Source organism: Heterocephalus glaber, unplaced genomic scaffold, assembly GCF_053883595.1.
Source record: "Heterocephalus glaber isolate CG9 unplaced genomic scaffold, H.glaber_assembly_v1.0 deba00001532, whole genome shotgun sequence".
Lineage (NCBI taxonomy): Eukaryota > Metazoa > Chordata > Mammalia > Rodentia > Bathyergidae > Heterocephalus > Heterocephalus glaber.
Window position 1 is genome coordinate 17,100,215 of NW_028258330.1, and position 12,378 is coordinate 17,112,592.

Here is a 12,378-nt window from a genome sequence, read left to right on the forward strand (position 1 = left end):
GAAGTTGTTCACTAGAATAAGGAAGAAATTATGACAGGTGTTTGTGTCAGTATAGAAGAAAGACATGGATGGACTCAAGGACTTAAACCATCACACATGGACAATGGGTGGTTAGTGCTAACTCCCTGTTTTGTTTTCTCGATTTGGTGACTGTTGGAAGATGGAGCTTTAAAGAGGGGTAATGGTTTTGTGTTGAACATAGGGAGTTTGAGCTATTTTCTTGCTAATCAAGTGAAGAAATTAATAGGCCCGACGACAGCCCTGGAACCCAGAGGGTAAATCTGGGAGTATGAGTCATTTCCAGATAAGTGGTTTTTGAAGCAGGTCATTCACTAATTTATTCAATCAACACATATTTATCTTACTCTTCCTATTTGTGGGATACTCTTCTAGGTTCTGGGGATGCAGACACGTTTTAGAAACAGCTTGACAAGTTCCACAAAAATCTTTCAAGATTTTCAACTGGAATTGCTTGATTTGTATATAGTTGACAACTTTGTAAAATGTAGGCTTTTCAACCTGAAAATTGTTATATCTATTTACTTGGGTTTTGTTATTGAATATTTCATAGTAATTTGTTTTATTATATACCTTGCGTATTTCTTTTGTTGAATTTCTTAGATTTTTTGGTATGTTTTCTTTATTGTTAATAAAATCTTTATTTCTTATTTTCCAGTTGATTAATAAGTGACCTATACAAAAAGCATTGCTTTTTTAATGTTGAACTTTTATTCAAATTCCTTACTGAGTTCTCTCACTAGTTCTAATAACTCAGTTAAATATCTTGGCCTTTGGAAATAAACAACCATATCATTGGCAAGTAATAACTTTTTCTCTCCTTTTTCAGCGAGGGGGTCTCTGGCTAGGACTGCTAGTATAATTTAATAATTTGAATAGTAAGAGAGCAATTTGAACTTCTTCTATTTTCTTTTGTGACTTTCCAAGTTCTACAAATTTGACTCAGAAATACAGTTTTGGGGGGTATAGAACCAAGGAATGTGGTTAATAACAGCCCCAAATGCTTGAATTTACAACAAAATGAATAATATATAAAATAATATCATTTATAGGCTTTATTACATTATTATAAAATTTCAAAACATTAACTTTTATTGTTCAAATGGACTATCTGAAAAAACTATTGACATAACATGTACTTGCCAATCTCTAACAAGAAAGATCTTTTTAGTTTTTCTGCTTGAAATTCATATCCTAAAACATATCAAATGAATTTAGAAGAAGAAATGACTGAGTCAAATTGAGGTGTATGTCTGAAAGGCTATGGAAATGTGAGTCAGGCACAGTTATTGGTGACCCTATAGGGTGTGCTTTGGATAGTATTTTGACTCCTCTTAATAACAGCTTGCCATCTAAATAGAGAAATGAAAAGTTTAAGGAGCGCTACTCTTAAAATAAATATTGCTTTTCTTTTTCAGTGAACTGGAAACTACTGCCGTTGTCTTGCTTTTATATTTCCAATGGCTACAAAAATAATCTTGCACTTGTGAGGCAGGTGGTGGAACCACTGAGCTAAATCCCCAGCTCTTTTGTGTCCTTTTAAAAATGTGTATATGGATGTTTGGTTTTCTTAAATTCTGACATCTAATGATATGATTTTGTTTTTTCTTTTTTTTCCCCATTAACTTTACTGCTACATTTTAGGCATACAATATAGTTACATTCATCATTGGGATCTTGTACCTTTACATGATACATCTTGGTTCTTATTTTTCCCCATTCCCCTGTCCTCCTTTCACCCACCCCACCCCTCCCTATTTACAAAGACTTTGCTTCCATTTTTTCCTTTTCTCATATTTTTTTCATTTCTCTTCTTTCCTTTCCCCTACCCCTCCCTCTTCCCTTACCCCTTAGACCTATTTTTCCTATTTCACATTATCAATTATACATTTTGATCCTTATTTACACTTTTAGTTTTTCACACCAGAGAAACTATTAAGTATTTACACATGTGTGTTCTGTTTATTTCACTTGAGAGTATGGCCTCAAGGGCCAGGGATTTAGCTCAGTGGTTTCGGCCCCTGCTGCGCAGGGGCAATGACCCGTCCGATCCCGGTACCAAAATCAAACAAACAAAAAAAAGAGTATGGCCTCAATATGTACCCATTTAGTTATAAATGCCTCTAGTTTCTCATTCTTTATGGCTGATTAGTACTCCATTTTATTTTTTTTTTTAAACACATCTTCTTTATCCTGTTTCCAGTTGATGGGCACTTGGGCTGTTTCCAAGATTTAGCTATTACAAACTGTGCCGCTATAAACATGGGTGCACGTATATCGCTGTGGTATGATTCCTTTAATTCTTTTGGGAAGAATACACAGCAGGGAAATAGCTGGGTCAAATGGTACCTTTAATCCTAGTTGTTTGAGGTATCTCCATACTGACTTCCACAGTGGTTGCACCAGTCTGCACTCCCACCAACAATGAAGGGTTTCTTTCTCCCCACAACCCTGCCAGCATTTGTTATTGGTTGATTTCTTGATAGCAGCCATTCTTTCTGGGGTGAGGTGGAATCTCAGTGTTGTTTTCATCTGCATCTCTCAAATGACCAGTGATGTTCAACATTTTTCATATGTTTATTTGCTGCTTTTACTTCTTTATCTGAGAAATGTCTGTTCATTTCAGATTCCCATTTTTGAATTGGGTCTTTATATTTGGGGGTTCCAATTTTTTTTAGTTCTTTATATATTCTAGATAGTAGACCTTCATCTCAGGAACAGCTGGTAAATTTTTTTTCCCACATTGTAGGTTGTCTCTTAGCTCTCTTGGTGGTTTCTCTTGCAGTGAGAGATCCCAGTTGTTTAATAAGATGAGATCCCAGTTGTTTAGTCTTTGTGCTAGTTCCCATGCTACCGAGGATTTGTTCATAAAGTCTTTTCCTATGCCAATGTCTTTGAGAGTTCTACCGAACTTATCTTCCAGCAAATTTAGTGTTTCTGTTTTAATATTTAGATCTTTAATCAACTTCAATTTTAGTTCAGTGCATGATGAAAGCTAGGAGTCTAGTTTTAATCTTTGGGAGGTTGAGATCCAGTTTTTCCAATACCATTTATTAAAAAGGATCTCTTTCCTCCAGTGAGGTGGTTGGCTCCTTTGTCAAAGATGAGGTAACTGAGTATGTCTGGAGCTGTTTCTGCATCTTCTAATCTATTCCACTGATCCTTGGGTCTGTTTCTTTGCCAGTACCATGCTGTTTTTATCACAGTAGCTTTGTTTTCAAGTTGGGGATTGTTATACCACCTGTCACGTCTCTGTTGCCTAGAACTGCTTTTGCTATTCTAGGTCTCTTCTTGTTCCAAGTGAATTTTTGGATTGTTTTCTCTAGTTCTGCAAAATATATTGTTGGGATTTAAATCTGGAATGGATTGAATCTGTATAGCAGTTTTGGAAGTATGGCCATTTTCACTGTATTGGTTCTTCCTACCCAGGAACAGGGGATGTCTATCTATTTTCTTGTATCCTCTTCGATCTCTTTTTTCAGAGTGTTGTAGTTCTCGATGTAAAGGTCTTTTGCTTCCTCCATTAGATTGATTCCTACATATTTCTCTTTTTTTTTTTTTTGGATGCTATTGTGAAAGGAACTGTTTCCCTAATTTTTCTCTCAGTGAATCTGTTATTTGTGTACAAGAAGGCTATTGATTTTTGAGTGTTGACCTTGTATCCAGGTACTCTAGTGAATCTTTCAATTAAGTCTAGAAGTCTTTTGGCAGAGTTTTTTTGGTCTTCTATGTAGAGTATCATATCATCAGCAAATAATAACAGTTGAACTTCTTCCTTTCCTATCTTTACTCCTTTTATTTCTTTCTCTTGCCTAATTGCTGTGGCTAATTTTTCCAGAACTATATTGAATAGGAGTGGTGATAGTGGACATCCTTGTCTTGTTCCTGATTTCAGCAGGAAGGTTTTCAGTTTTTGACTGTTTGGTATGATGTTGGCTGTTGGTTTTTCATAGATAGCTTTTATCAGGTTGAGATAAAGACCATCTATTCCAATTTTCTGTTGGGTTTTTATCATGAATGGGTGTTAAACTTTGTCAAAAGCTTTTTCTGTATCTATTGAGATGATCATATGGTTTTTGTTCTTGACTCTGTTAATATGGTGTATTACATTTATTGTTTTACATATGTTGAACCATCCTTGCTTCCCTGGGATAAGTCTGACTTGGTCCAGGTGAATGATCTTCTTGATGACCCTCTGTGTTATGTTTGTCAGTATCTTATTAAGGACTTTTGCATCTATGTTAATTAGGGAGATTGCCCTGTAGTTCTCTTCTTCAGTTGGGTCTTATTGTATAGGAGTTTTGGTAAGGTGACAGAACCGAATTGGGATGGCTTGTTAGGTGATCCATATTGACCTAGTTTAAGCAATCTTACCTGGGCAAGGGACACAATAGACAAAGCAAACATCTCTGAGAACAAGCTAGTTTTAATTCTGCTGACTGTTGTCCTGCAGAATCGCTCTAAATTCTAACCATGAGTTCTAGAAGTCTAGGAAGTATTGTTCCAAGCCCCTCATCTCTACCCATGTACTTCAATTACTCCTTAGGCCAGAGTCTCCTCACAGTGCCCCTGCCTCATTCTCCCAGAGTGCTGGGATTACCTGCATGTAACAAACACCATGTCCAGCTCTTCTTGTTCTTTAGCTCTCAGACTAGATATTTTGTCAGAGAAGTCTTCCCTGATGCACAACCTAAAACTCCACAGTACTTTTCTGTTGTGATGTTTATTAGTACTTATGATAAATTTGTTTTATTAGAATCTACCCTTTACAATAGCAAGAGTCAAGCCTTTAGGATACTGACTAGAAAATAGTAGAAACATACTATTTGTTGAAGACATGAAGGAATGAAATACTTTTAGTTTTAGGAGATTTCAAGTGAACTTCTGACTTTTGAATTTGTGTGTCTTTTATTTTTTTATTTTTTTTATTTTTTTTTGGTACCAGGGATCAAACTCAGGTCCTTGCACTTGCGCAGCAGGCGGCGAAACCACTGAGCTAAATCCCAAACCCTGTGTGTCTTTTAAGTTTTGGTGACAACTACAATGCTAGACACAGTAAACTAGAGATTGGAAACCTGGAAGCAACCAGAGAAGCTTAGATAAAAATGAAAACATTTTTTCTCTCTATCCTGGTAATGTTTTTAAACCAGAAGCCTGAAAAAATTTAACATTTCTGGACTGTTGGTTTTAGAATGAAGTATAAAAAATTCAAGTGCATTTTGCTCCATTCCAGATGACTTTTTTTAAGTAAAAAGGATGATATAGAAAACCACCAAACCAATTACCACTTCAGCTGTAATCAATAAATGCATTTTCTTTCTTTTTTTCTTTTTTTGTAGGACATTTCTAACCAAGTTACTTGGATAATATCATCTGTTCTCTTTTTGTGTGTTCCAATTCATGCATCTCAAATGAAGAAAAGCCTTTATGAAGAACTAGAAAGAACTTTGTGGTCAATCAGTTGGTGTAACTGCAATTTTGTATGTCCATGATATAGAGAAAAACATAAAGCAACCAAAATACCATTGTTTGCATCACAAAACACATGGCACATTTGGAGATGAGTACCACAGGGGTAATTAATTTTAATGCTGCTCAACACATGTTGCTGATATATGGTTCGGAAATACAGTATTTTAATTTTCCCAGTTCTATTTTCAATCCTATCTTCCAAACAAGATAAAACCCTTGCAAAATTGCTTCCAAAGGATACCTAAAATGACTTTCTCCTTGCTTATTTGCAATCCATTTATGTCTTCAGTATGACTAGTAATTTTTACATAAATGAAGCCTAAGGTGGATCTGAAACTGAAGTAAAGTAAGGGAGACCCTTTCCAAGTCAGCAATGATTATAAGCAGTCATTTAGAAGACAACTTGGATAGTTACAAAGAATTATGTTACCCATGACAGGGAAAATTAATCATCAAGTCCATTGAGAACAAGGATCCATTGTCAAAAACAGATTCAGGAACTCATAGTATAATAACAAGAACAAACTCATGTAAAAACAAACTCCTCTCGTTACCTGGGAAGGTACATATGTGATTTTTAGTTGTGTACATTAGCATTGAAATAATCTGTTTAGATTGTTGTTATGGTTTACATGTAAAATGTTCTCCAAAACTCTTATGTGACAGAGGTAGGGCTTTTGAAAGGTCATTGGATTGAGACCGTTATTAATCCATTGATGACTTCCTGTGCTGTTAGGAGGTGGGACTGGCTGGAGGTAGGTTACTGGGTGTGTGATCTATAAAAGGTGTATTCTCGTTCTTGGCTCTTTCTTTCTCTCTCTGCTTCCTGGATGTCATGTGTTAAACAGCTTTCCTTGGGCCAGGGATTTAGCTCAGTGGTTTCGCTGCCTGCTACGCAAGCGCAAGGACCCAAGTTTGATCCCCGGTACCAAAAAAAAAACAACTTTCCTCTACCATTCCCTTCACGATGCTGTTTCTTCCTTGCACCATGTCAGTTGTGGATGGAACTCTCTGAAATCCTGAGTTAGAATAAACCCCTCCTCCTTTGAGTTACAGGTGTTGGATTTTTCCCTAGCTTCAAGAAAGTGACTAATACAATTATAACCTTGTTAACATGATAGAAAAATGTGTGCAATATTGTGGAATGCTCAGTCATGTCAAATAATTAAATATGATTTAAATAACTGCACAGGTAAAGATAAAGCTATAAATGTGGTAAGTGCTTCAACGGGGAGTACATTGTGATCTAAGATTATGTATAGTGTATTGATCAACTCTCCCGTTGCTGGGAAATCTATCTGACACCTGCAACTTAAAGGAGAGGTTTATTTTACCTCCTAATTGCAGAAGTTTTAGTCCATGCAAGGAACATCACGGGGAAAGCGCATTGGTGGAGCAAAGCTTCTCGCTTCAATGGAGCCAGGGAGCAGAACACGGGCAAAGTGGCAGAAAGGAAGGGGCCAGGGGCCAGATATAGTCAAGGTCACAGTTAAGGTCACAGCTCCATGACCCACCCAAACACACTGAGAAGTATGCATTATTCATGCCCTAGGCATCCCCCAACCCAATTAAGCTGACAATCAAGATTCACTGTCACATATATGAAAGGGATTCACGCTATTAAAGAGAAACAGAGATCAGTTAAATTTAGTGTGAGACCAAAAGTGACCCCATTTTGCTAATGTGAGACCAGAATGACTCCATTTTGTCCAAAATGGAGCAGTCTCCTTTATTCTTTCAAATTAATGATTAAATGTGCTTAATCTGGGACAAAAGACATGATCTGTAACTCAAGATTCCTAAGCTCATTACTCAGCCATCTGTTTGCCCTAGAAACAAGTGTCCCGGGCCCACTATCTATAGGACAATCTGTTAACGTGCTGACTATCCACACAAGGTGGTCATGACCATGAGTCAAGATGTCTGCTGACCATCAGTACGTGACAGTAGACCACTAACCTTTGTCCCCATTTTTCTTGTAAAAACCTATACGTAATCCCCTTCAACCCCCAACGAGCCTAGCCAATCAAAATTCTACACTTCATACTTGCTAAATGTTAACCAATCATATGGCTGCTAATGACTGAAGCTTGCTGTAATCTCAATAAAAACCCTGCTAATTTGGAACTCGGGGCTCTCAATCTCGATCCGCTGTGTCGGTGACAATTGAGAGTCCCTGCTTAAGCTTGAATAAATGACCCTCGTGTGCTTACATCGGAAACGGCCTCCTGGTGGTCTTTGGGACTTCGTAATCTGGGCACAACATTAGCAAAGCTTAATCTCAGGACTAGGAAGGCAGAGGCAGAGGATTACAGTTCCAACACAGCCTTGGCAACTTAGCAAGACCCTGTCCCCCCAAAACAATAATTCAAAAGGGCAGTTGTAGAGTAACTCTGGGTTCCTTCCACAGAAGAAGAAAGAAGAGGAGAGAGAGAGCGAGAGAGAAATAAGATTTTAAAACTTGTCTATTTTCTAGACTGAAGGTGGATGGTTCAGAATGCCCCATACCACCAAATCTACATATTATATTTATAGCCAGAAAAAAGGAAATGATGCACAGAAACAACCTGATTGGCTGCAGTTGGCATTTGCCTTATATGGTCTCTTTTCTGCTTTTATTTGTTTGTTTGGGTTTTGGGGGCAGCTTTCACATTCTGATTGGCTGGAGGTCAGCCACTATGATCAACTGAGACTCACTTGGTTACAAGGCTATATCATAAAGTTATCATAACATTATAATTTATTTACATATCATTCGAGGATATGGTTCACTATGTACGGGAGCTGTTTTGGGCCAAACTTTTATCACCCAAGTATGGGACAGGTTTAAGCCAAACTTATGTCAGTTTAACAAATCTTATGAAGAACATAAGGAAAGGGCTCTTTGAAAAAAAGAGTTGATCCTTTGAGATATGAAGAAATAAAGGGAACTAAAAAGGTGACGGATTCTTATGTAGGAGAGAACAGATTCCAAACTGAGTGTATATTTTCTGCAAAACTCAGTGAAAGGTGGGATAAAGGTATAGATTACAACAGGCTGTTTACAGAAGAATATTTAAGGATACGAGGGAATGTTATAGTTTAGGTCTAAAGTGTTCCTCTGAAAGTTTCATTTGTTCAAAGGTGGGGCTTTTGGGAGGTGACTGGATCATGGTACACAATACCTGTCAGATTAATTCACTGATGAGTTCATAGCTAACCATGCTCCTAGAGGTGGGTTCTGGTTAGAGGAGGCAAGTCACTGGGGGTGTGACCTGGAGGGGTGTGTTCTTTCCCTGGATCTTCCCTCTTTCTCCTTTCTGCTCCCTGGCTCCCATGGGGAGATCACCCTTCCTCTGTCATGCCCTTCCACTTCACCATTTCTGCCTTGCAGCCAGCCAGCCATGGACTGAACCTACTAAAATCTTGAGCCAAATAAATATCTCCTCCTTTAAGTTGTAGATGTTAGATATTTTGTGAAGCAATGGGGAAATGACTAGTCCAGGGAGGAAGCTGGTAGGCTAGGCTCTCAGGGCATTGTGTGCCATTTTCATGTACATTATCTTGTATTAAGACCATGAGAATTTTCAAAGTGTTTGAATTGGCTAGTGGGTAGAGTGCCAAAAAAATTACTTTCATTTTGAAAAAGTTTCCTCTGAAAGCAGTGTATTTCAGGAAATAAAGGAACATAATCTAGAGGTACATTGTCCTCTCAGTCACTCTACTTTTGGGATGTTTCTGTAGCTTATCAATATGCCTTCTTAGGGCTGGGGATTTAGCTCAGTGATTTCGCCACCTGCTCTGCAAGTGCAAGGACCAGAGTTCAATCCCCAGTACCAAAAAAAAAAAAAAGAAAAAGAAATCAATATGCCTTCTGGTTGATGCTTTCTTAAAGATAAAAGTGAAATGTCATCATTACGAATCTTGAATAAACACACACATACACACGACACTCAACTATTTATACAAGATAAAAGAAATCTCCAGTGAGATCCAGAGTGCCAACAGAATATTCAGTTCTGCCTTATTATCCAGATAAAATTCACAATGCAGAAATAATTACCTAAGGATCTGATAATGTTAGCATGAGTTCATTTGCTCCACACAAATTCCCCATTTACTTTCATTTGTAAATTTCCCTTAGGATCTATTGTCAAAGAAATATGAATCCATAAAAATACACATTATGTACAAATAGTTAAAAATGATATTGTAGTTCACATGACTATTTACTTCAAATTTATGCCTCTGTGCAGAAGGCATCTGAATTTTTCCCTTTCTTTTTACACCACCTTCTTTAAACCCAAGGTGCTGGCTGAATAGCTCCTTTGGCACTGTTCATGTCTCCTTCATGAATTTCCTAAATTGCGTATTCAATAAACATTGCTAAACCAACTTCACTGGGACTGATTCATTTGCACAAATTAGACATGATCTTATCCTGAACATGGGGCTGAATGTCCCTTTTTGTCTCTCATGCTTATAGTTTTCAATGATTAGTAATATTCAAGTCAAGTTTGAAGAAACAGAAACTGCCAGTGTTAATTGCTTTTTCCTTCTAAGTAGCTACTGAATCAGTTCTCATTGCTGTTCTTGCTCATTTTTCATCTTTATTCTTAAGAATGAATTAGGCACATTTGGAGGTTTATAAAAGTCATATTCTTTATAAAGAGAATGCATATAATGCAAAAAAAATCTCAAGGAATCAGACCTTCTAAAATTTTGTGCCCAAACTGCACATAAAAGCATCTCACTTGCAACAGATGCTACTGATGTGATGCCCAGATACCCCTGGCCAGCTGGCCCCACCCTGCTCAGCTGTGTGGCCAGGGGCTCTCAGCTATCTCCTTTTTGGAAGATTGGTCCTGTCTTGCCTGATCAGAACCACTTTGCAAGTCAGCCAGGTAACCCGTAAGAAGTTTCTTTCTCCACAAGGAGCTAATGACTAATATGGGATGCCACTGCCAAGCCTCCCTCCATCCGGGCAGGAAAATTTCTGCACACACTCTATCCTCCATCACTCCAAGGTCAGAGATTGAGGCCAACTATTCTTCCTTAGTTCTCTACCTTCTTGATCCTCCTTCCCCTACCCCCTGACAAGTTACACCTGGGAACAGTCCCTCCAAAAATCTCTAGCACTAGAGACCTTGCCTTAGCCTCTGTAGTATTCCATGGAACTATTTTAGTTATCTCTTTAGACTCTAGAGGAATTTATTTAGGTTCTGGAGATGAAACAACAACAACACACACACACACACACACACACACATGCAATAAACCTTTGAACAACTATCATTGAAATTAAATTACCATTACTGAAATTAGTAACTATTTCTCATAACAGATAGGTATTGTTCATCTTTTAACTGTAACACTAGGCCACTCAAATGTTTGGTCCTGGGAATGTAAACCGGGAGTAAATGGACCCTTTTTTCATGTCCTAGTGATGATCTAACAAAGTCCCAACAACTGGAGGCTTAAAATAACAGAAACTTATTGCTTCACAATTTTGGAGGCTAAAACTCAAATCAAGGTGTCAGCAGGGCCAGGTTCCCTCTAGAACCTGTAGGGGAGACTTCTGCTTTGGATAGAATGTTTATGTCCCTCCCCCAAGTCTACATTGAAATCTATCCCTAATGTGACGGTATTTGGAAGTGAGATCACTTTGGGAGATACTTAGTGTATTGGGCAATTTTTCCATCACTGAGACACAATATCTGACACCCACAACTTAAAGGAGGAGAGATTTAATTTGGCTCAGGGCTTCAGGGGATTCAGTCCACAGTCAGCTGGCTCCACGGTAGAAACATCATGGCAAAAGGATGTGGTAGAACAAAACTGCTTAGTTTGCAGTTGGCAGGAAGCAGAGCAGGGGAACAGCACCAGCGAGGAAGGGGTGAGGGATCAGATACAAGACTTACGGTCACCCTCCGTGACCCACCCAGACACACCCCAAAGTCTCCTAGGCGGCTCTGAGGCTGAACAGGTTGACAATCCAGTTTAACTGTCACTTTTAGTTTATGAGGACAGAGCCCTTTTGAATGGGGTTACTTCCCTTATATGAGGAATCCAGAAACTAGCTTACTTTCTTTTTACCATGTGAAGATGCAGCAAAAAGGCAGCCACCTGCAACCCAGAAGAGAACCCAACCATGCTGGCACCCATCTTATACTTTCCAGACTCGGGAACCATGAGAAATAAATTTCTGTTGTTTTTAAGCCACCCATTTACATTTTTAATAGCAGCCCAAGCTGGATAAGACACTTTCTTTGCCTCTTCTAGTCCTTAGGGTTTGTTGACAATACTTGGCATTTTTTGGTTGTGGATGCATTACTCTAATCTCTGCATCTGTCACCAGATGGCCATCTTCTCCCTGTATGCCTGTCTCTTCTCCTGTTATAAGAACATCAATCCATCGAGCATGGAGGCACATGCCTGTAATACCAGCACTTGGGAGGCTGAGGCAGGAGGATCATTGAGGCCAGCCTGGGTTGCATAGTAAGACCCTGTTTAAAAAAAAAAGTCAATCCTAATGTACTGTAGCTCCCCTATGCAAGTATAACCTCACCTGACCTTGATTACATTGGCAAAGACCCAATTATCAAATAGGGGCACATTCACGGGCACTGAGGGTGAGAACTTCAAAAATCTACCTTTTAGGGGATACAATGCAACTCATAGCAGACATGAAGCCTGAAACCATTCATCGCAAGAAAGGAGTCTGAAGGCACTTCTTAGATCCCTGATCTGCTTCTAGCCCTGCCACTTTCCAAAGTCTACTTAGATTTTCCTTAATTCTATGGACTAGATCCCCATATCCCTACCATACATGCATTTTAATTTTGCATCTCTACCCCTTTTAACACTGAATTAGTTTATATTACCTACAACTATAATATTCTAACAATT

General features: G+C 38.4%; 1 long non-coding RNA gene across 4 annotated transcripts in view; it reads right to left on the minus strand.

The window, feature by feature from the left end:
- LOC147824659 (uncharacterized) overlaps positions 1 to 12,378 on the minus strand; it is a 31,665-nt gene that overhangs the window by 11,145 nt on the left and 8,142 nt on the right. For 3 of the 4 annotated variants that reach the window (XR_015441973.1, XR_015441974.1, XR_015441971.1), the window contains one exon: positions 1,871 to 11,975. The exons of the other annotated variant lie outside the window; for it this stretch is intronic. This is a non-coding gene — a long non-coding RNA (uncharacterized LOC147824659). Of the gene's footprint in view, positions 1 to 1,870; positions 11,976 to 12,378 lie in introns of those variants that run through there. 4 annotated transcript variants of the gene reach the window in all.